General features: G+C 44.2%; 1 protein-coding gene across 16 annotated transcripts in view; it reads right to left on the bottom strand.

Annotated features, from left to right (window-relative positions):
• Dtnb (dystrobrevin, beta) overlaps window positions 1-21,215 on the bottom strand; it is a 368,991-nt gene that overhangs the window by 332,320 nt on the left and 15,456 nt on the right. For 12 of the 16 annotated variants that reach the window (XM_013522593.1, XM_013522592.1, XM_013522591.1 and 9 more), the window contains exon 1: window positions 4,298-4,317. The exons of 2 other annotated variants lie outside the window; for them this stretch is intronic. The gene's annotated coding sequence lies outside the window, so the exon portion shown is untranslated. Of the gene's footprint in view, window positions 1-4,297; window positions 4,319-21,215 lie in introns of those variants that run through there. 2 more of the 16 variants (XM_013522584.1, XM_013522581.1) reach the window with 2 other exon arrangements.

Raw genomic sequence — 21,215 nt, forward strand, 5'->3', positions numbered from 1 at the left:
TTGGCTCTGGGGTGGCTTAGTGCCCAAGCTGGCAGGATCCCTGACCCAACAATGAGCCTCTGGTAGCATTCAAGAAACCCACTGAAACCCAGAGGGGCAGATCAGGGCTCTCTGGTGTAGGCGAGGGCACCCTAGGCCACGAAGCACCATATCACAGGGAGTTAACAGAGAGCAACGCTAAGGCGCCCTACTTTTCACCAGATGGCTCTGGGAAGAGACCAAGGAAAACTTCTGCACTGCCAAGAAGTGATCCGATCAAGGTGATTTTGTGGCTGCAAACCAGAGAGAGGTAACAAGAGAAGCAGCACCACCTTGTTCTGCTCTGAAGTGAGACCTCAAGGCATTCTATAGCATCTCCTTCCAGGGAGACACAGATGATCACGTGGTGAGTGAGGCCAGGCTGCTGCAAAGTGCCTGCAGCTTAGCATAGGGTGGGAGGAGGGAAGAGAGAGAGTTGGGAGAGGGAGGGACAGAGAGGACCATGCTACTAGGCAGGACATTTGTTTTGGGGGGTTTTTTTGTGTTTTTTCTTTTTTTTGGTACCGGGAATTGAACTCATGACCTCGCACTCGCTGGGCAGGCACTGTGCCACTGAGCTACATCCCTGGCCCTGAGGCAAGACATTTGAAAAGTAGGAAACCAGTGCTGCTGGTGAGGAAGAGACAGATGGTGTCCTGCTGGAAGGACCAACTTGAAGGGTGGGTTTGGGCAGGGAAGATGCTTCAAGCTGAGTAGACAGAGGAAGCCAGAAAGCAAAGGTGGGACTGCTTCTGGTGGGCACGGGAAGGTGAGTGACCAGCCCGCTGGCCAGAAAATGGTTGTGATGAGAGATTTGGTAGGAAAGGGGAATGGGAGGCAAGAGGAGATGCATCTTGAAAGTTCTGCCTGGCTGTGTTTTAGCATAACGTTCAATGACAGGAGTACGGAGGCCGAATTAAGGTAGGGAAGATAGGAAGCAAAGAAGCTAGGCAAGGGAGAAGCAGAAAGGCTTGGCTGGCCAAGGGTTTGAGCCACCGGGATGGAAAGAATACAGCAGGCAGGGGAGCCAAGGCTGGAGGGTTCAGGGACTAACTTGTCTAGGGCTTAAACCAGGGAGACAGCAGTGATGAAGATGACAATGGAAATGGGAAACCCAGGGGCTGGGGATTTAGCTCAGCGGCACAGCACCTGCCTGGCAAGCGCAAGGTCATAAGTTCGATTCCCAGTACCGAAAAAAAAACAAAAACAAACAAACAAACAAAAAAAGGAAATGGGAAACACAGAAGGAAGGGCATGGGGGTGCAGTGTATTGAGCGCAAGTGGCCAGGTCCAATGAGCAGTTGAAATATAGGTGAAGCCGGGCATGGTGGCACACGCCTGTAATCCCAGCACTCCAGAGGATGAGACAGGAGGATAGCTGGGAGTTCGAGGCCAGCCTGGGCTACAAAGTGAGCTCAAGGCCAGCCTGAACTGCATAGCAAGACCCTGTCTCAAAAAAACGAAAGAAAGAAAGAAAGAAAGAAAGAAAGAAAGAAAGAAAGAAAGAAAGAAAGAAAGAAAGAAAGAAAGAAAGAAAGAAAAAGAAAAGAAATATGAGAACTCAGGACAGAGGTCAGGCTTAGAACGGAGAGCTGTCCGCTGAACGGGCTGCAGCTGGAAGCAAAAGTGTCTGAGAAGGCGGAGGTGTCAGAAGAAGCACACGGTGGAGGGCGGCCCGGGGCAGGGAGGGGGCGAGGGATGAGGGATTCAGCACCGCAGGCACAGGCGTGGGCGTGCAGGCACGCAGCAGGGGCCCAGGGGCCGCAGCCAGGACTGCAGCTGGGGGCCGGGCAGGCGGGCGGGTTCTCACCAGAGAGCTCAGGGCCGGCAGGAGCCAGGCTGTACCGAGCCGGAGTGCAGTTGCCAAGTGGGCAGCACTTCGATAAGCTCATCGGTGCTTTTTAGGGTGCACACCTTTGAGTACGTTTGCAGGTGAAATGTTGGTGGGTGAAAGGAAACTGTGAGCATTAGTGCAAGCAACAGAAAATACTGGGGCCTTAGTGCGTCAGATTTAGCAGGACACAGACATTTGTGCCTCCAAGGCAGGGCTGTTAATTTTTTTTTTTTTTCTTAATAACGGAAATTTTCTGTCAGGCAAACTGATTCAGAACACCAGGAACTCATTGCTGCTGAGTTGAAACGGGGCATGGAGAGGGTCACGAAACGCCTTCCTCACACTGGGGCATCAGCTCCAAGCAAAACAAAGTGTGGGTGGAGACGAGGGGTAATCATCCAAGAGGAAGTTGGGAAGGGAGAGATTACTGAAAGCCACAAAGACTCTGCGAGAGCTCCAGTGAAACTGGAGCTACTGGTCCCATAAAACTGGGAGAAATGGGATTTTTAGGCCACGCGGAGGTCCCTATTGAGTCGGGAGCACGACTCCAAAGTGCAGCCAGCTGGCACATTGCTTCTCTCCAGCGATGTTGGCAGCGGCAAGCAGAAGCAGCAGATGACAGTGGTTACCAGCGTGGGGACTGATGCAGCGCCACTGATGAGAGGGCCAGCGCAGGGGTCGAGGGAGCTTTCAAGGCCGTGCTAGGGAGAGCCAGCCTTGCTGTGGCCCTGGTTGCCAAACCAGCACCGGGCCTCTGCCCCTTGGGCTGGGATCAGTGGGCAGATAGGCTACTCTACAAGACAAGACGCTATTGTGTGGCAAAATTCATATAACATAAAACTTAACCACTTCAACCTATTTTATTTTATTTTATTTTATTTTATTTTATTTTATTTTACTTATATTTTTGGTACCGGGAATCGAACTCAGGACCTTGCACTTGCCAGGCAGGCGTTTGTGCCACTGAGTTATATCCAGGGCAACCAATTTTATAGTATATTTATATTATTGTGCAACTATAGCCACTACCCATCTCTAGAAATTTGCCATCATCCCCAGCTGAAACTCTCTACCCCTTAAAGGATAACATTCCCCCGGCCCCTGGTAACTAGCATTCTCGACTCCATCCCTGAATGTCTTCACCACAGATATCACACATAGATGAAACCAGGCGGTGTTTATGTCTGTGGTGGGCCACTTCACGTAGCAAGTCTCTGAGGTCCTCCCTGTTGTTGCACATGACAGGACCCCCTTCCTTTTCGAGGCTGACTGATGCACCGTTGCATGGATATAGGCCACACTGTATTTATTCACCCTTCAGGGGGTAGGTGCTGGGTTGCCTCCACCTTGAATAATACACCTTTGAACATTGTTGTGCAAATACTGTTCAGCCGCTATTTTCAATTTTGTTATGTATATATCCAAAAGCCAAAATCATGATATACTTTAAATTGACATATATAAACGAATAAAAATAGATCAGTATAATTTGGACCAGAATGTTGGGTGCTGGCTGTATGAATGCTGAGTACCAGGGGATTTGGGCAGCAGCGCCCCCACCTGGCAGCCACACATACCCATTTCCAGACCCCTCAACTGAGAGATCTGGTGAGTCTTAGGAGTCAAGGCTGGATCCCAGAAGGATACTTCAAATTTGGGAAAGAAAGAAGCCACAGGAACTTCAGAAGTGCCAGTCCTGCTGGCAAACACGCTGAAGCGTGACAGGGAGTACAGCTGTGCTTAGACATGGGTAAGAACACAGCTGGCCCCTGGTAAAACTGAAGCCCCGCTTTCATGAGACAACCCTTACCTTCTCTCCCTGGGGTGTGTGTGTGTGTGTGTGTGTGTGTGTGTGTGTAAGCACAGGCTTTGGAGTCACATAGCCTTACTGATACAGTCTGTCCTCTGCCCAATCTTAGCTCTGTTATCCTCGACAGTCCTACCACCCTGATTCTCAGCGTCCTCATTTGTAAACTGAGCGTCTACAAGGTTGTATGGGAGGTGTGTATAAGTACTTGACCTAAAATCAAGCACACAGTAGATTATCAGTAAGCAGTTTCCTTCCTGTCTTCCTCTTCTGGACTTCAGGATCCCTGCAGGCCTCTGGCCCCTTCCCAGGTAGCTTTAAGCTATCCAGGGAAAGAAAAAGGTGAAAACACTGCCCCTTTGCCTTTCTTCCAGGGGTGAAAAGAAGTCCACTGCGAGCACATATGACAAGCTCATATTTTATTGGCTATGAATCAGAGGTCAAATCTAATTTATAAACACATATCTGAGTCATCAGCAATCAATATATCACTATAACTAGAGCTTGCTCCTTCCTGTTCATGCTAAATACCATATGGCAGATGATAATAATAAGGCATCATTAACAGGATCTCATTCACTTGGTTTGATGATGGTAGCACTAACTGCACACACGTAGCCTCGTAGCTGCCTGCTTACCTGCGGTCAATGTGAAGAGCACATGGCTGCAAACAGCAAGAGGCCAGTGGACTTCTTAAGACCAGAGATGTTGAAACACCCTGGAGAGGAGCACAGACAAGAGCACAGTGAGAGCTGGCAGGATGTGATCTGAGATGGAGGGTGAGCTGTTGATGCTGTTTTCAGAGAGGCCGAGGAAGCAGGAGCTGGTAGAAGCACAGCTGCCGGTGCGCACCTCCCTAGAGCTCCGGGCCCATCTGTCCAAGCTCAGCCTGGAGAACAGTTCTTTCCAGAGCAGGGTAGGCACAGCAGAGAGGAAGTGGGGGATAAGACAAGTTTGGGTGTGGCGAGACCGGCAGCAGGAGAAAGAAGGTCCGGCGCAGGGTTTGGTGTGTGTATTGGGGGAAGGGAGTGCTGGGAAGGTAAGGGAGGATGTAGATTGGTGGGTGTCACTTTAAGTGTCACATGATGAGTCCCCTGGCAACCAGATGATATGAGGACAGATGCTATGCAAAGGCAGTCACCCACCTTCAAGCAGCTGGTATGACAGAGGTCTATGAGCCAGTTATTGGGCCTAAAGGGGACTTGGGAGGATAAAAAGAGCAAACAGAAGCCTCATTCCCTGAGAGCTGGCAGAATTCACTGGTAGAGACCCAGCTATTGCGTCAGAGCAGGTTTCATCCTGGAAACAGCCTTGCTTTAAGTCTCTCACTGCACCATATCTGGTTGGCTACTGTATCAGGTATACGCATCAAAATGCTCACTCCTAGGCTCTATCCTAGACGTACTTCTCTGTGAGTGGGGACTAGCAATCCGTGCTGATTCCCATTACCCTGACGTTCGAGAATCACAGGCCAAAGGCCAATTAACCCTCCCTTAAGCAACAGTAACATGAACCCAGATGCTTGGGCAATACCAAGCTGTCCGTGTGGAATAAAGAACTGGGGAAAGCCAGGGCGGTGGCGCATGCTTATAATCCCAGCATTCTGAGAGGCTGAGCCCAGTCTGGAAAACTTAGGAAGGCCATGGCTCAAAATAAAAAATTAAAAGGGGGGCTGAAGATGTAGTTAGTGGGAAGGCCCTGAGTTGTTCATTCCCCAGTACTAAAAAAAACCGTCGGAGAAGCAGAAAATCCTTGAACTACCCAGGGCAGTTCCCAACACTGCCACTTCCTACACCCCAAGCAGAAACACCAGTAGCGGCCATGCCAGCCTTGGGACTCAACAGGAGTCATATATTTAGTGGCCAATGTGTTCTGGCTTTTGGACCTGATTGTAATGGATTTGGTTCATCTAGTGGAACACATGTCTCAATATTATTTTATTCTCAGGAGTTTCTTTTTTTAAAGGATAAAGCACCAGATGATGTACATAGAGTCAGGTTAGTCTCAGAACAGGTGAGTGCTTTCTTTTGGGTGTCCTATTACAGCCCCAGCCCCAGCCCTAAGTCCTCACATGGCAGTGGGCACCTTGCCCAGGGAGCAGTCACTGGCACCCTCTTCAGCTTAATGACTTCTGCAAAAACCTAAATATGCAACAAGATCGGAAAGGACACATCATCTGTGATACACATGGGCTCAGTGAAGTATGCATTCATTAAAGTTATTATAAGAGGGTATCAAAGTTTAGGGAAATATTTGTTATTAAATGATATATTAAAAGTAGAAGACAGCTAGAAATATGAAAAACAAAACTACACAAATATGAAAAATAAAATTATGCAAAGAATGGGGCTTCTGAGAATTGTGAACAATAATCTGTTTCTTAAATTAAAAAAAACTGTTACATGTTACAGTTATTAAAAAGTATCTTTCTACATTCCCTTTTCTTTTCTGAATTACAAAATGATAAGCTGGGCGTGGGGCATGTACCTCCAGTCTTTGCTACTCAAGAAGCTGAGGTGACAGGATCATGAGCCCAGAAACAACATAGCAAGGCTCAGTCTCAGAAATAAACAAACAAAAACAAGCTGGGCATGCTGCAAACTCCTATGATCCCAAAACTCTGGGAAGCTGAGGCAGGAGAATCGAAGGTTTGAGCCTGGCCTGGGCAACTTTGTGAGACCCTGTTTGAAAATAAAAAGGGCTAGGTGTATAGTTCAGTGTGAAGACCCTGGATTTAATCTCCAGTACTACAAGGAGGAGGAAGAGGAGGAGCTGATGAAGTAGAATGAACGAGAGAAGGAAGAGGGGGAGATGAAGGGAGAGAAGAAGAGGAGCAGAAGTGGGGAGAGGAGGAAGACGAGGAAGAGATGATGGAGGGAAAGCAGGAGGGAAGGGAGGAAGAAATAATGGAAGAGAAAGAGGGCAAGATGTGGAAGAGGAAGAGGAGGAGCGGAAGAAGAAGGGGGAAAAAAGGGGGTGGAGCCAACCAAATGGGTGTCGTTGCCCTCTGCCACTCTGCCCTTTGCACATGGAGGCTTGTCTAGGAGGGACCACCCAGTTGGTTGCACATTAAGAACTTCTCACTGGGCATGGTGTAATCCTAGATACCTGGGAAGCTGAGGCAGGGAGATTCCAAGTTCAAGCCCAGACAAAATAAATAAAACAAAACAAAATAAAATGGCTGAGGATATAGTTCATTGTGAAGGTGGGAAAGTCCTGGGTTCTTTTGCCAGTATTAAAGAAAAAAAGAAAAAAGAAAAACTGTACCCAGGACTGACAGCTACAATAACAGAAGTGCATATGACTGCTCAGTATTCACTAATTTTGAAAGGTAAAAAATATCCCCCCATGTGGTCCATAGCAGACACATTGCCAGGCGTGACAGATGCCTGCCACCCCAGTGCTAGGGATGTTTCAGCAGGACGACTACAGGTTCCAGTCCTGCTTGGGCAACTCGGGGAGACTTTGTCTCAAAGCAAACAGAGCTGAGGGTGCTGCTCAGAGTGAAGGCCCTGGGTTCCACCCCCAGTACTTCAAAACAAAAACAAAACTAAACAAAAAGCTAGCTGGCACCTGGGCCTGGCCTGTTCTCAGCATCCCCAACCTGAACTGAGTATTCAAACAGCTTGTGCAGCACAGATGTTATTCCCTGAGGGTCCCTCTCTCCACCCCCTGCTGTGCAGGGAGCCCTCGGGTGGGGTCCCCCATGCTGACCCCTCAGGAGATGTGAAGTTCTTGGAGCTGGCAAGCTGAGTGCCAGCCTACGAGGCCAGCTTGCAGCGAGGTCTGGTTCACTATTTCTAGTCCACTTTCGCCTGTGCCACTTAAGCTGTGGGGCAGATTCCAGCCTCTGCCTGTCTGTGAATGAGGGAGACACAGAGAGACAGAACAATCACCTTCCCCTGGGGGAATAGGGCAGTTGGAGAGACGTCAGGGGAAATTAGGAGGCTTTGATGAACTGGAGGCTGGCCAGGAACGTGCCAGGGCAGTGCCCACATACTGGGAGGGCTACTGCCCCCAGGGTGCTGGGTACAGCGCAGGGAGGAGTGGGCAGAGGGTGAAAAAAAAGCTCCTTTTGCAGAGGGAAATGTAAGAGACAACAGTCTCTCATAATGTTTCCCCTTTTCGTGAGTGCTATGAGCTGGGCTAGATAGGAGATCTGAAATTACCTCTGCAATATGCTGAGAGAGAGAGAGAGAGAGAGAGAGAGTGTCCTGGGGTCGGTGCTTCAGTCCTGATGTGAAATTTTTTATGCCCTGAGAAGTCATAGCCTCTTATCTCAAGGCTGATCTCAGTGGATAGCCTAGCTACACAGGGCCTAGCTTGCACATGTTATTTATTTATTGATTGATTGATTGATTGATTGTCTTTTTGAGACAGGGTCTCGCTGTGCAGTTCAGGCTGGCTGTGAGCTCACTTTGTAGCCCAGGCTGGTCTCGAACTCGCAACGATCCTTCTGCCTCAGCCTCCCAAGTACTGGGATTACAGGTGTGGTACACCAAGCCCGGCTCGCACACGTTATTTAGGAGCTGTAGGCGGGGCTTCATTACTTTAAGGACTACACATCAGCACCTGGCTAGACCCATTTGCATTGCTTAAAGCCAACTGAGGGGATAAGGAAATGTCCTAGCCAGCTCTGTACATATCCATTCACGGAAATATGGCCAGGTTTAGCCAAAATGGAGAGGACTGCTCTTCTTTTAAGGAGAGTCATCCAAGTGGTTTCTCCACACTATGGGTTAAATTATGTGGCCTTATTTGGAACCAGGGTCACTGCAGATAAGGTCATACTGAAGCAGGGTGGCTCCTTAATCCAAAATGACTGTGTCCATGTAAAAAGAGCAGACAGTCAGTCACACAGGGGAAGGCCATGGAATGACAGGAGCAAAGCGATGAGGGGCAAAGGGCTGCTGGTGACACCAGAAGGTGAGCAAAAGCATGGACTAGATTCTCCCTTGGAGACTAGGGAGGGTCTCCCACCTAGATTTCAGACTTCTGGACTCTAGAACTTTAAGAATAGATTTCCGCTTTAAGCCACCCAGTCTGTGGTAATCTGCCCTAGGCCACTGACCCAGTGAATAAACACTGCCTTCCATTAGCCCAGGAACCCTAGTAAGGTAGGGCTCTCCTGGTAGCAAGAAGACACCCAAGTTATCTGCTGTGTCTGTGTCCCTGCTGGTCAGGAGCAGGCCCTTTGCATGTGGCCAACACCTGTGGGCCCAGGGCCACTCACACTAACCACTCAGAAAGGGGATGAAGCTCTTACCGGCTCTGACCTCCCCTTTCCCACGGGCTGTGTTGTGTATCTACCCAACATCTGCCCTACATCGGCCCAGGGGTCTACTTGCCAGAGCAGATGACCCTCTCCCAGCTCAGCAAGGACCCTGATTATTCTTTTTTTTTTTTTGGTTTTTTTGGTTTTTCTCCGGTACCGGGAACCGAACTCATGACCTTGCGCTTGCCAGGCAGGCGCTTTGCCGCTGACCTAAATCCCCAGCCCCTGGACCCTGATTATTCTAAACCAGTCCAGTAACCCATTTTTCCACCAGGGACTGACTGAAGGATGGGCCAGTGAGGGAGCTCTTGGGAGCCCTGTGAGAGCTTCCAGCATGCAGACCATGTTAAAGCCACGAGACTAAGTGAAATCCCCTCAGTGAGCATAGAAGAAAAAGCCCTGCAGTGGCCTGTAGTCCCAGTACTCTGGGAGGTTAACGCAGGAGGATCACAAGTTTGCACCCAGCCTGGGCAACTTAGTGACTTAATGAGACCCTGTCTCAAAATAAAAAAGGAGTATGGGTATAGCTCAGTAAGAGAGTCCTGATTCGATTCCAAGTACTGAAAAAAAAGAAAGCCAGAGAGAGAGAGACAGAGACAGAGACAGAGACAGACTCAGCAAAATGCATAAGAAAAAACATAAATATATAAGACCAATGTCTGAATGTTAACTCAGTAAGTTAAAACTAATGATAATGATAGCTTAGTATGTGCCAGATCTTTGTATTTATTATCCACTTTGATGCTCATAAAAATTTTATTAGCAATTTTTAAATTCCAGTAATAATTCTAAAGTACCATTACACAAAGTAAATAAAAAATACAACTCAGTTTAGGTGAGGCTGTGGGAAAATAGATGCCCCACAAGAGCTGGTGGCACTTCAGCTGGAGAGGAATTTGGAAAAAATGTTAAACTCAGGAAACCTTTTCACCTTCTCAAGAGAGGAAAATTAACTTTACATACACGGGGTGATCAGTAACTATGGTGTTTAATTTGGGGGGGGGTACCAGGAGTGGAACTCAGGACCTCATGCTTGCCAGGCAGGCACTGTGCCACTGAGCTAAATTCCTGGCCCCTAAATTTCTAAAAAATATTACAAAAAAGACACATTGCTATGAATCCCCCTCCAAATATGAGGTGTGATTTAAAAAAAATACTGCCCAGTGCTATCCAACAGAAAGACATCGCAATGTGTCCTCATCCACCTTAGTCACTCACTCTGGCTCTGTCCCAAAGTCAAAAGAGAAAGTGAACATTTTGAATTGATTCAGGACATTGTGGCAGGGGCTGGGGATTTAGCTCAGTGGCAAAGCGCCTGCCTGGCAAGCGCAAGGTCATGAGTTCGATTCCTGATACCAGAAGAAAAAAACAAAAAACAAAACAAACCAAAAAACAAACAATCAGGACATGATGGCAGCCATGGCAGCAAAACTAAAGTCATTTGTGAAAGCGGACTTCCAGAACTGCTTCAGAAAGTGGCCAGAACAATATGGTAAGTGTCTTCAAAGGGGGAGTTTTTCGAGGGAATTAATGCAATGTGTCTTTTACTATGATACACTTTTAAAAATCTAAGCACACATCATACTTTTTATCCCACCTTGTATGTTTATTGTAGCTTATCTTTTTTTTTTTTGTTTTTTGTTTTTTTCCGGTATCAGGAACCGAACTCACGACCTTGCACTTGCCAGGCAGGCGCTGTGCCGCTGAGCTAAATCCCCAGCCCCTATTGTAGCTTATTGATGAGCATAAAAAACTGGAAATGCCCCAAGTCATTGCAAAACAAGCAACGGTGCATTAACATTTTGGAATGGCCACTTAACCACTAAAAATGGCAAGAATGTGGACTGTGTTGATATAGCAGTGTGATTTGTCTTGGTTGGAGAGTTGGTTCCTTTTGAGGACAGAATGCCAGCCAGTTAGGTGGAGTAAAAGGAAACTTACTAGGACACAGAGGTATCCTATGAGTCCCAAGAGGAACAAACAGAACGGGGAGGTAGACCCAGGTAACCATGGGGACAAGTCAATGCTTCTGGCTGAGATCTTTCTGGGCTTGCAGTGGCAAGCAGAAACACTGAAACAACACCCAGAATTTGGACGCAGATTTATTTACATCAACAGGCACTGATCAGGATCACACCCAGAGTATCAGGCCCCGTTCTCTAAGTGTTTTTGTTTTGTTTTGTCTTTTTGAGACAGTGTCTCACTATGCAGTTCAGGCTGGCCTTGAGCTCACTTTGGAGCCCAAGCTGCTCTCAAACTCACAATGATCCTCCTGCCTCAGCCTCCTGAGTGCTGAGATTACAGGCATGTGCCACCACACTCAGCTCTAGAGCTTTTATATGATGCACAAGCAGGAGGTAAAAGGTGAGACAGAACAGCCTGGCAGTTCTGATTAGCTAGCAAGTTGAGATCATTGGTTACAAGGGTAGATTAATGATCATCAGTTTATGACGTTTGGTACAGTGGTACAATCTGGCCTCGATGTTCAGTTACGCTCTCATAGTTACAGAAATCAAGAAATTACAAAGCCATGGAGCAGTTACAGAGCTGGGCAGTTTCCAAAGAACAAAGTTTAAAAAAAAAACAATTTCTCCTGTACACCTTTTCCCTTTCAGGCTCACACACATCTATCTCATCATCTTTCTTTTCTGCTTGCTCCTCATGCTCCTGGCCCACCGTAGCAAATTGTTTAGTCAACTCACAGCTCTGAGGACCAGAGGGAGGACTGGTGCTCTCTTCAGCAGACACATGCACTAGTGCTGAGTTTGAGCAATTCCAAAGTGCGTCCACTACAACTCTATAAAAGCAGAAAGCAAGTAATGTGCCCTTACCAATTTCAGTCTCGTAAAATGTGCATGGAAAAGCCCAGAGGGGTTGGAATGCTACGTGCAACATAGACATTTACAAATTCCTTTTTTTTTTTCTGTAAAATTTCTTGCACCCATAATTTAAAAAACGCATTTCTAAGCTGTTATGTTGCGGGTCCTCCTAAGTGTAAAAAAATAAATGTTCAACCATCATTGGTTAACATAAATAAGAATTAAATGGCAAAATAAATAAATAAATAAATGGCACGGCACATTTGGAATTTTTTTTCACATTTGGAATTAATTCAGAATGAAATGAAGGCTGACTGGTAGCTCATTTGAAGCCAGTCATTCTGTACTTAGAAGGAAATGGCCCTTATAATACATGACTAATTTCTGGTTTCTACAGTGTTTTGTGCATGACTGTTACCCACACTCTTTCTCCATGAAACCTAAGGTTATTTTGTTTTGAGTGGACTTGTGGGAGGAGCAGAGGTGCTACAGGGTAGAGAATGCCATTAGTGAGGTAGCATTGCAGAATACTAGACAGTGCTTCCCTCCACCTGAAACAAAGCACCCTTCTCCTTATTGACATTCCCCTGCTTTGACAAACCTAAATCCAGATCAGAGGATAATTCTCACAGGGAGCCACTTCTAACCTAGCGTGCTAGTCAGAATTAGTCCCTGTTTCTGCACCTTTGCACACTGGAGCTTCCTCCTGTGGAACTGGGTACAGTGTTTTACAGTTCATTGCAGACAGTTCTGTCTTTCCTCAAGGTCAGGGAAGATGTTTAGTTACCTTGGGCTCTTGGTATGAATCCTAGGCTTAACAAATAGTAAGTGACCAACAAATGTTTGCACAACTGAACTCCTTGTATAGTCATTCATTATTTATTCCTTACAGATTCGTTAACTAACTGCTTGGAAAGAAGAACTGAGTATTTAATGTGTCCTTGCCACATCCCACCCCATTTCCAGTTCTGGGCAGCAGGCTCAGCTGGGAGCACAGAGCGTAGGAAAAAGGCTTCCTTTTCTTTCTCCTGAGGAGAGACTTCCAAAGGAGTACCACAAAGGACCTGGGGTTGGCAGCTGGAGGAAAAGAGGTCAGGCTCCTGCTCTGAGATGACTTCCCTCTCTGGACAACACAATCACTCTCCTTCCAAATGGGGGTCCACTCAACAACCACACAAAAGAGATGGGATGCTGTGGGCCTAAGTGAGAACACACATGCATTAATTCCCTGTCAGTGCTGTAATGAATTACCAACAGTTAGGGGCTTAAAATAACACAAAATTATGCTCTTGCAGTTTTGGAGGTCATAAGTCCAAAATTAGTTTGTTTTCAGTACTGGGGATGGAATCCAGGGTCTTACATATGCTAGGAATGCTCTACCCCTGAACTACATCCTTTGTTTTGAGATAGGATCTGCTAAATTCCCCAGGCTAGACCTGAATTTGCTATGCTGGGGCCTCAGCCTCCTGGGAACTAAGATTACAGGAGTGTCTCCATGCCTGGCTCCAAAATGAGGTGTACAGGCCTGACATCAAGGTGTCTGCCAGAGGCTTTGGGGAGAACCCTTGCCACTCCTAGAGGTAGAGGCTGCTGGGTCTGTGGCCAGGGCTTCACATCACATGGCCTTGTCTTCCTCTACTTCCATCATCTGCTCATCATGTCACTGTCTGCTGCCTTTTGCTTGAAAGGACCCTTGTGATCATGGAAGACCCACAGAGATAGTCCAGGGTGATGTCTGCATGACTGTTAGCTGAGTCACATCTAGGAAGTTCCTCTTCCCTATGTCATGTAAGTAACAGTTGTTCCAGGGATTGGGACAAGGACCCCTCTGCAGGACCATTGTTTAGTCTATCACCGGCTACTAAAGGTAGAAGTCCTCTACCACAACAAAACCCTGCTCATTCAGAAAGCTCTTCTCTGGGATTACTATTGTAACTGTCCTACTAACCTGTTTTGAAACTTGGTTTCATTGGTTTTTTGTTTTTTTGTTTTTTGGTTTTTTTTCCTGTTACCAGGAATCAAACTCACGACCTCACGCTTGCCAGGCAGGCACTGTGCCGCTAAGCTAAATCCCCAGCCCCTTGGTTTCACTGTTATGTCTATCTTTTTTCTCTTTAAAAAAAAAAAAAAAAAAAAAAAAAAAGGAAAGGAAATATAGTAGAAAGTCAGGCAGACTCCCTCAAAGGAGTCAGTGAAGAAGATGAGAACACATCAAAACTGTGTCAGGAGGCACAACTGAAGAAGATTAAAGTCACAATGGGTAGATTTACATACTTCCCTAAGGGATGAACAGAAGTTTGAGATTATTGGTATCACCCTTTTGAGATTTTCCATTATCTCATTAGGGATGGGTCATCCTCTCCCACTCACCAAAATTTCAACCACTAAGACCAAGACTAAGACAACTAACAAAGACTAAAGACAAAATTAAGACTATAGATTACTGACCAAAGTTAATCATGTTACCCATATGCCCTTGTTAATATTGGATCAATATTACCTAAGAGACTATACCTGCAATCTTATTGGTTAATCATAATTTTGACCCACTGTGTACCCATCCCATGATTTTGCCCTATAAAACTTCCTTTGAGAAGTGAGCTCATTGGCAACACGTTTGCCACTCCTGTCTCTCAGGAGCTATTCCTACTCTAAATTCCTTTTTCTCAATAAATTTTCCTACTCTTAATCTCCGTAGTTCCTTAGAATTCATTCTCTGATGTCAGAGAATGTGAACTCGGTATGCCTGACATTTAGCATTTCCCCTATATCATCTTGGAGGTCCCACCAAGACAGAGTTTGCTTTTGTTTCACGGCACCCTAAAATATTTCGATTGTATTCTAGTTTGGGACTCCTTTAGGTAATCAAATTGTCATTCTTGAATTTTATGCTTTGCCTTTGTCAGTTGCTTAGGCCTTATCTCTTCTATGCATTGTCTTTTGTCAAAATGATGATGAATTTAAACTGAGAGACAGTTATGATGTGTTATGGTTGATACATTGTGTCAACTTGGGGAGTCTAGAGGTTTGGCTAAGTGACTCAGCAGTTCTACATCCTGGGGTGAAAAATACATGCCCTTCCTGCTCTAGGTTGTTGTTCATTGTGTCAATGTGAGAAGTTTAGAAGATTAACTATGTGATTCAGCAGGGAGCCAGGGTGCTTACTTTGGATTCATCCTGAGCCTGCTGCAAGAGGAGGGCATGGATATTATATGAGTGCTATACACCCCCTTGGTGGGGGTAGCCTGCTTACACTATAAGGGAGGGAAAGAGGCTTGCTCACACTGTCACTCCTCCCTTTTGCTCTTGTTGCTTTGCTGCTTTCTGCTGCAGTGAACTGTAGCCCTCTGCCATGTGCCACTCTGCCTTGGAACCAGCCAAGTATGGACTGAAACCTCCACAAACTGTAAGCTAAATAAACCTTTCCTTCTTTAATTTTGGGCATCAGGTATCTTGTCTCAGCAACAAGAGAAAAGTAACCAACACATGATGCTTCTTTAATGTGATATTTCATTCCTGTTTTTTTGTTTTTTTCCGTTACCAGGAATTGAATTCATGACCTTGCACTTGCCAGGCAGGTACTGTGCCACTGAGCTAAATCCCCAGCCCCTTATTCCTGTTTTGTGTACACTGCATTTGGACTATTTGCTGAATTTACTGGTGTTCCTTGTTTGATTTGTTAGACAACAGAGCTAGGGAAAAGTAGTGTTAGCTCACCCCCTAGTGGACTTTGACATGAAATGCTGTAAAATTGGTCTTTTTATGAAAACTAGTCTATATTAAGCTCAGGTTTTTACCTATCCATTATAGAACTTTCACAACAAAAAGTGGTCACTCTGACAGCTAGTTAAATGCTCTTAGAGTAGCTACCACTCTTAAAGCAGAGGACAGGTCTCCCTAGCACCTTCTGGTAAATGACCAGTAGAATACTGATCAGACAGGCAGCTGGATTCCTTTCCGGAGACCAATCTCCAGTTGTGTGGACCAATGGAAACTGAGAAGATTCCTCATAGCTGAGGGGTCATGGCTAGGGCTACTCTCTGACAGATACCCAAAGGTTCCTCAGTGGAAGCTGAGTCCTGACAGCCCGACTGGATAACCAGCAGAAAAAACTCCACTTGTCTATTATCCCCACCTGCACTCCTCAGACAGATGAGAGGCAACTCTTAATGAACTGCTGGTAACTTCTGTCTCAGAGTGACTAGAAATGATGCTATTAGAGCCCTTTCTTCAAGTCTCCATTGAGAGGTGAGCTACAGGTATGGACTTTTCTCTCTCTACTAGTAAGTAAGAAACCCTAGGTTTTCTCCAACTTGCTGGGAGTTAATTTTAAAACCACCTTGTCATTAGACTGCTCCTCCCTCCAGAAATCAGGCTGAGGAGCTTGCAACTGTTTATCTTTATGGAGAAAAACAGTTATCAGAGAAACAATTTACATTTGTGCCTTGCATGTGCTAACTAAAAATAAGAAAGAGATTTTAGTCGTTTTTTTCTCTTCTTTCTTGTGTGTTTCAAAGACTGATAAATGTACCTTTATTAACTTGTGAATTGTGGGGGCTGGGGATTTAGCTCAGCGGCATAGTGTCTGCATGGCAAACACAAGGGCTTGAGTTCGATTCCCGGTACCAGAAATCACCCCAGCCGCCCAAAAAACCATGTGAATTGTGGTTGCTAGGTGATGGGTATAAGTTTAATGTGCTAGCTTCAGAGACATAGAAATTTTAGAATGAACTTAAAAAAGTGTAGCCTTGTTTTACTGCTAAGGTAGGTTGGCTAGGTGATGGGGTAGATAACAGGAATGTCTTGGAGACTTCTTCATCCTAAGGCCCAGGGCAGGATTTTTCTCTGAATCATTTTTGCCTGACTATCTCTAGAGGGGACCTCTTACAGGAGTGCTGCCCTTTGATCTATTTGCCTCACTCTCTCTCAAAGAATTAGAGAACAGTGGTGTAGATCTCTTGATCATTGGTTTTGCTATCGATGTTTCCTTCTTTAAACATGACTGTTACAGCTGGAATCAATTGTAGCTTGCACTTTTAGAAACATCTGCTATGGTTAGGAATATGAGTTTCTGGGGAAGATAGGATTGAGAGCTGGTAAAAGGTGGCTAGTCCAACCCGGCCTATTTCTGGTTCTTCTCCAGACAGTCACCACCTGCTCTGGCATAAGTCACTTCAGGGGATGCCTTGGAGATATAGAAATTAAGTAGATGGTAGAGGATATAGCTCAGTGGCACAGCACCTGCCTGGCAAGCTTGAGGTGTGAGTTTGATTACCCGTACAAAAAAAAAATCAAGTAGAAATGAAAAGGGATACCAATTTTCTTTCCCTTGCATTGATGGAAAACTCAATGTCTAGATCTCTTACTCCTTTGGAATGTATTTTTACTCCTTTGGAATGTATTTTTAAGCACTCGAGAATGTTAGACCTTTACATATTGAGAAAGAATGGTTTGATACTTTTCTGCACCAGCACATGCATTGCCTGCCTACCCCTAGAGCCAAAATGGAATGCAGAAAGAAGTATTGATTATGATGCTATTTTACAACTAGATTTGTATTGTAAGAGAGGAAGAATGGTCAGAATTGCCTTATGTTCAGACTTCATTGCATTAAGAAATAATCCTTGTGTTCAAAATGCAAATGTAAGCCACAGGAAAACCAGACACCAGTACCCCTTAAGGTATCCACTATCACTGCATGGGAGGCTATTCTTCCTCAATCTTTGGAACCTGAGGATGAGGTTTCCAACACAATTTTAATCAAAGTCTCTCCCACTATTACTGAGTCTGAGGCTTCTGCTACTTGCCATTTGGGTCCTACGCATAGAGCTTCTAGGCCAGCCATAATTAAAGCCTCCATAAGGCTGTATCCATCCTTAGCTGATTTTTTTCAATCTCCTCAAAGACAATACACCTTACAGGAAGTAAATGGGGATTTGGACTACCCAGGTTTATGTGTCCTTTTCTGTGTGACCTAAAACAGATTAATGGAGCATGGTGGCACATACCTGTAATCCCAGTACTCAGGAGGCTGAGGCAGGAGGATCATTGCAAATTCAAAATCAGCCTGGGCTACAAAGTGAGCTGAAGGCCAGCCTGAACTGCATAGCAAGACCCTGTCTCAAAAAGACAATCAATCAATCAATCAATCAAGCAGATCAGTCAAGATCTAGGAAAGTTTTCAGATGATCCTGATAAGTACATTGAGTACTTTAGGGGACTTACTCAGACCTATGAACTAGACTGAAAAGATGTAATATTATGCATAAATCAGGCATTGACTTCTAATAAGAGACAATGGGTATAGACTTTAATCAATGAGTTTCTTAAGTTTATTACAGGTATCCAGGGATGCCTATTTTCAGAGTGTTGTTTAAAGAGACCCGACCCAACACTGCTATGGAGGGAAGTTACTTAGGTGATTAGAGAACCCAAAATGTCTCAAAGACTTCTTTGTCCTAGGACCGAGATTTATTTTGGACTATTACTTGTCTCTGTCTGTCCCAGAGGCAATAGATTTCTTTGCAGACTGAGATTTTAAAGCTTTTGATTCAGAGTCATTTATTAGAAAGTAAGCCCCAAACAATATAATTGGAACACTTTCATTTTCTTTCACACTCTTTCAAAAGCAGCCATTCAGGTTGATTATTGGTTTAATTTTCTGTTTAGCAATGCAGTTGGAGTCAATCATAGCTTTTATCTCTGGAGGCATGTTTTGCTAAGGATTAGAGACCCACCCTGGGAAAATTCTTAATTGTCTTTCTACACCTGAGATGGTTAGGATTTAGTTCTTATGCCGCTCTTGGAGTCACTTTTCTGTCCCTTCTCCACTGCCCTGTCCTTGAGAAATAACACAGTTTACAACAGTGTTTGGTCCAAGGCAGTTCTCTCCTTTGTGGCTGCTGAATTTCAGGACCAAGTTTCCAGAATGGTGAATTTCCCCTCCCTGGGACCCTTCCAGAATGAAACTGACCTTCACTTATCTCTGGGTCATAGTAAGAAAAAAAATGGTCTAGATTTATTCCTGAAACTCTCAAAGAATAAATGTAAAGTTTTAGTCCAAGTTTATTTGAATTCAGTCTTTAGGCAGAACTTAAGATTACCTCCTCTTCCCTCTCCCCTCAATGATGCTGATTGGTTTTTATACCACAGGACAGACTGATTGAGTTTTATAGTTTTTAAGGTTCACTGAGGGAACCTTATGAGTTTAATACATGTGGCTATCAAAACAGTGGTTTTGGCTATCAGCTGTGATTATCAAATAACTATAGCTATCAAAGCAACAATGAAAAGCCTGTACAGCTGGGCATTCTAATGACATAAACTTTCAGGCTACAGCTTGTCTTAAAACTGTCTTTGCTTTCACAAGTGTAAAAGGTTTTATTCCTTCTGGTTCTTATTGCAAGAGATCACTGTTAATTGATCTATGAAAATTTCTGACTAGTCTATTAATAGTTACAAACCTAACCTGTAAAAAGGTTATTGTAATTCAACTTTTCCAAATATATCAGAGTACACTCTGGTCTATTAACAATTATCTTATGTGTGCCTGCCTGCCTGTCTGTCTATCTGTTCAATTTGTGCCTGGTTGCAGTACTTACAGCTATTTTGTTTGGGCTCAACAATATTTTTCTTCTTTTTGCCTTTTTGATTTTTAAAATATTTGTCTATAGCTTAAATTGGCTTATAGATAAATGTCACTAGAATTAAGAAGTGCTTCCACCCAAGTTGCCAGCTGATCAAAATGATGTCAAGACTGGTTTTACAAATGTAATGCATATTGTTGTCTGTGTAGAATAATTAAGAATCTTTCACTGGCCAATAATGTGTTAATTGTTATGATCTGGTTCTCATAGGTCCTCTGAAAAAATTTGTTAAAATAATTAAATAGGGACCCCTTAGGCTTTTCTGTTGTCCCCCCTCCCCCCACTTAGTTGTTATCCTTGCCTGGTAGATTCCTTCTGTTAGGGTTCATGGAGTTGTCCTTGTTATCTCTTTCTAGAATGTCCTTCAAACCATTTTGGAGTTCTGGCTTGCCGGTCCTAAATTTCCTCAGATGTTCTTTGTCATGGAAGTATCTTATTTCTCCATCAGTTTTGAAAGATAGTTTTGCAAGGTACATCAATCTGGGTTGAAAGTTGTTTTCCTTTAGAACTTGAAATACTTTACTCCAAAGTCTCCATGACTTGAGGGTTTGTGCTAAGAAATCAGCCATGATTCTAATGGGCTTTCCTTTATAGGTGATTTGTTTATTTTCCCTAACAGCATTTAAGATTCTATTTTTGTATTGAATTTCTGGAATCTTGACTATGATATGCCTGGCTGTAGATTTTTTTATTTTGGCTAATTGGAGTTCTATATGCCTCACTTAACTGTATGTCAAATTCCTTTTACCTACCAGGGAATTTTCTGCCATGACATCTGTGAAGTTTTTTTTTTAATATCATTTGTGCTATCTCCTGTTTTTTCATTGACTCCAATCAATCTTAAGTTAATTTTCTTTGCTTCATCTAGCAGTTGCTGTACTTATTTCTCATGGGACCCCTTAAGCTTAAGGGAGCTGCTAGACAGGACTCCCTTTGGTGCATAAAGGAGCAACTGCCTGGAAACATTTTTATTCCAGTCTTTGTTCACTAATGGAACCCCAATAATTTCCATAGCTTTATGGGAGACACATCCCAATAAACATTGCTAAACATGTTGTTGTAATATGTTTACATTGGTTATCATGAAAAGATTAAGTTTTCTGTGGGTAAGACAATAAGGTTTTATTAAAAGATGCTCTTGGTACAAAACTAAATTAAGAGACAAAGGTTTCCATATAGCTATGGCATTCATTACTACTAATCTCATGGTGTATTAAATGTATTCATGCCTTCTGGGTGTACAAGTCTTATAAGATGTAAAACTAGAATTGCTTATTGTAAAAAAAGTTTTTTATAGACTCAGCTATCTGCTTTTTTCTTGTGTTTTAGCTACTTGTGATAAGAGATGTATTTCATACCAACATGAAACCACCAGTCAAATAGGTTTTTAAAAACTTATGTGACATATATGTTATACATGTGTCACTACACCTAGAGATGCTCAGGCACTGAGCAGTCTAAACAATGACACACACTAAAAATTAAAGGCTGGACACTATAAACTTCTACAGTACATTTATAGATAGGTTCATTGTCCTTGGATGGCATCCTATTGAAGAATAACAAATTAGGTGAGTTTCTTTGTATCATTTAATGTCTTGTGGTCAGATGGAGAGGTTGGACTAAAAAGGCCGTTCTATCTAAGATGGACATTTAAGTCTGCTGCAAAGATAATGTCATGCTGAAATACTGTGTGGCTTTTGATCTCAAATTTTCAATGTAAAACTATATAACTGTTGTCTGTCAACATTCTGAAGGAATTCAACTACTAAAATAACCATGATTGGGGCCAGGGATATAGCTCAGTGGCATAAGC

This window comes from Chinchilla lanigera, unplaced genomic scaffold, assembly GCF_000276665.1.
Source record: "Chinchilla lanigera isolate Chin_1 unplaced genomic scaffold, ChiLan1.0 scaffold00068, whole genome shotgun sequence".
NCBI lineage: Eukaryota > Metazoa > Chordata > Mammalia > Rodentia > Chinchillidae > Chinchilla > Chinchilla lanigera.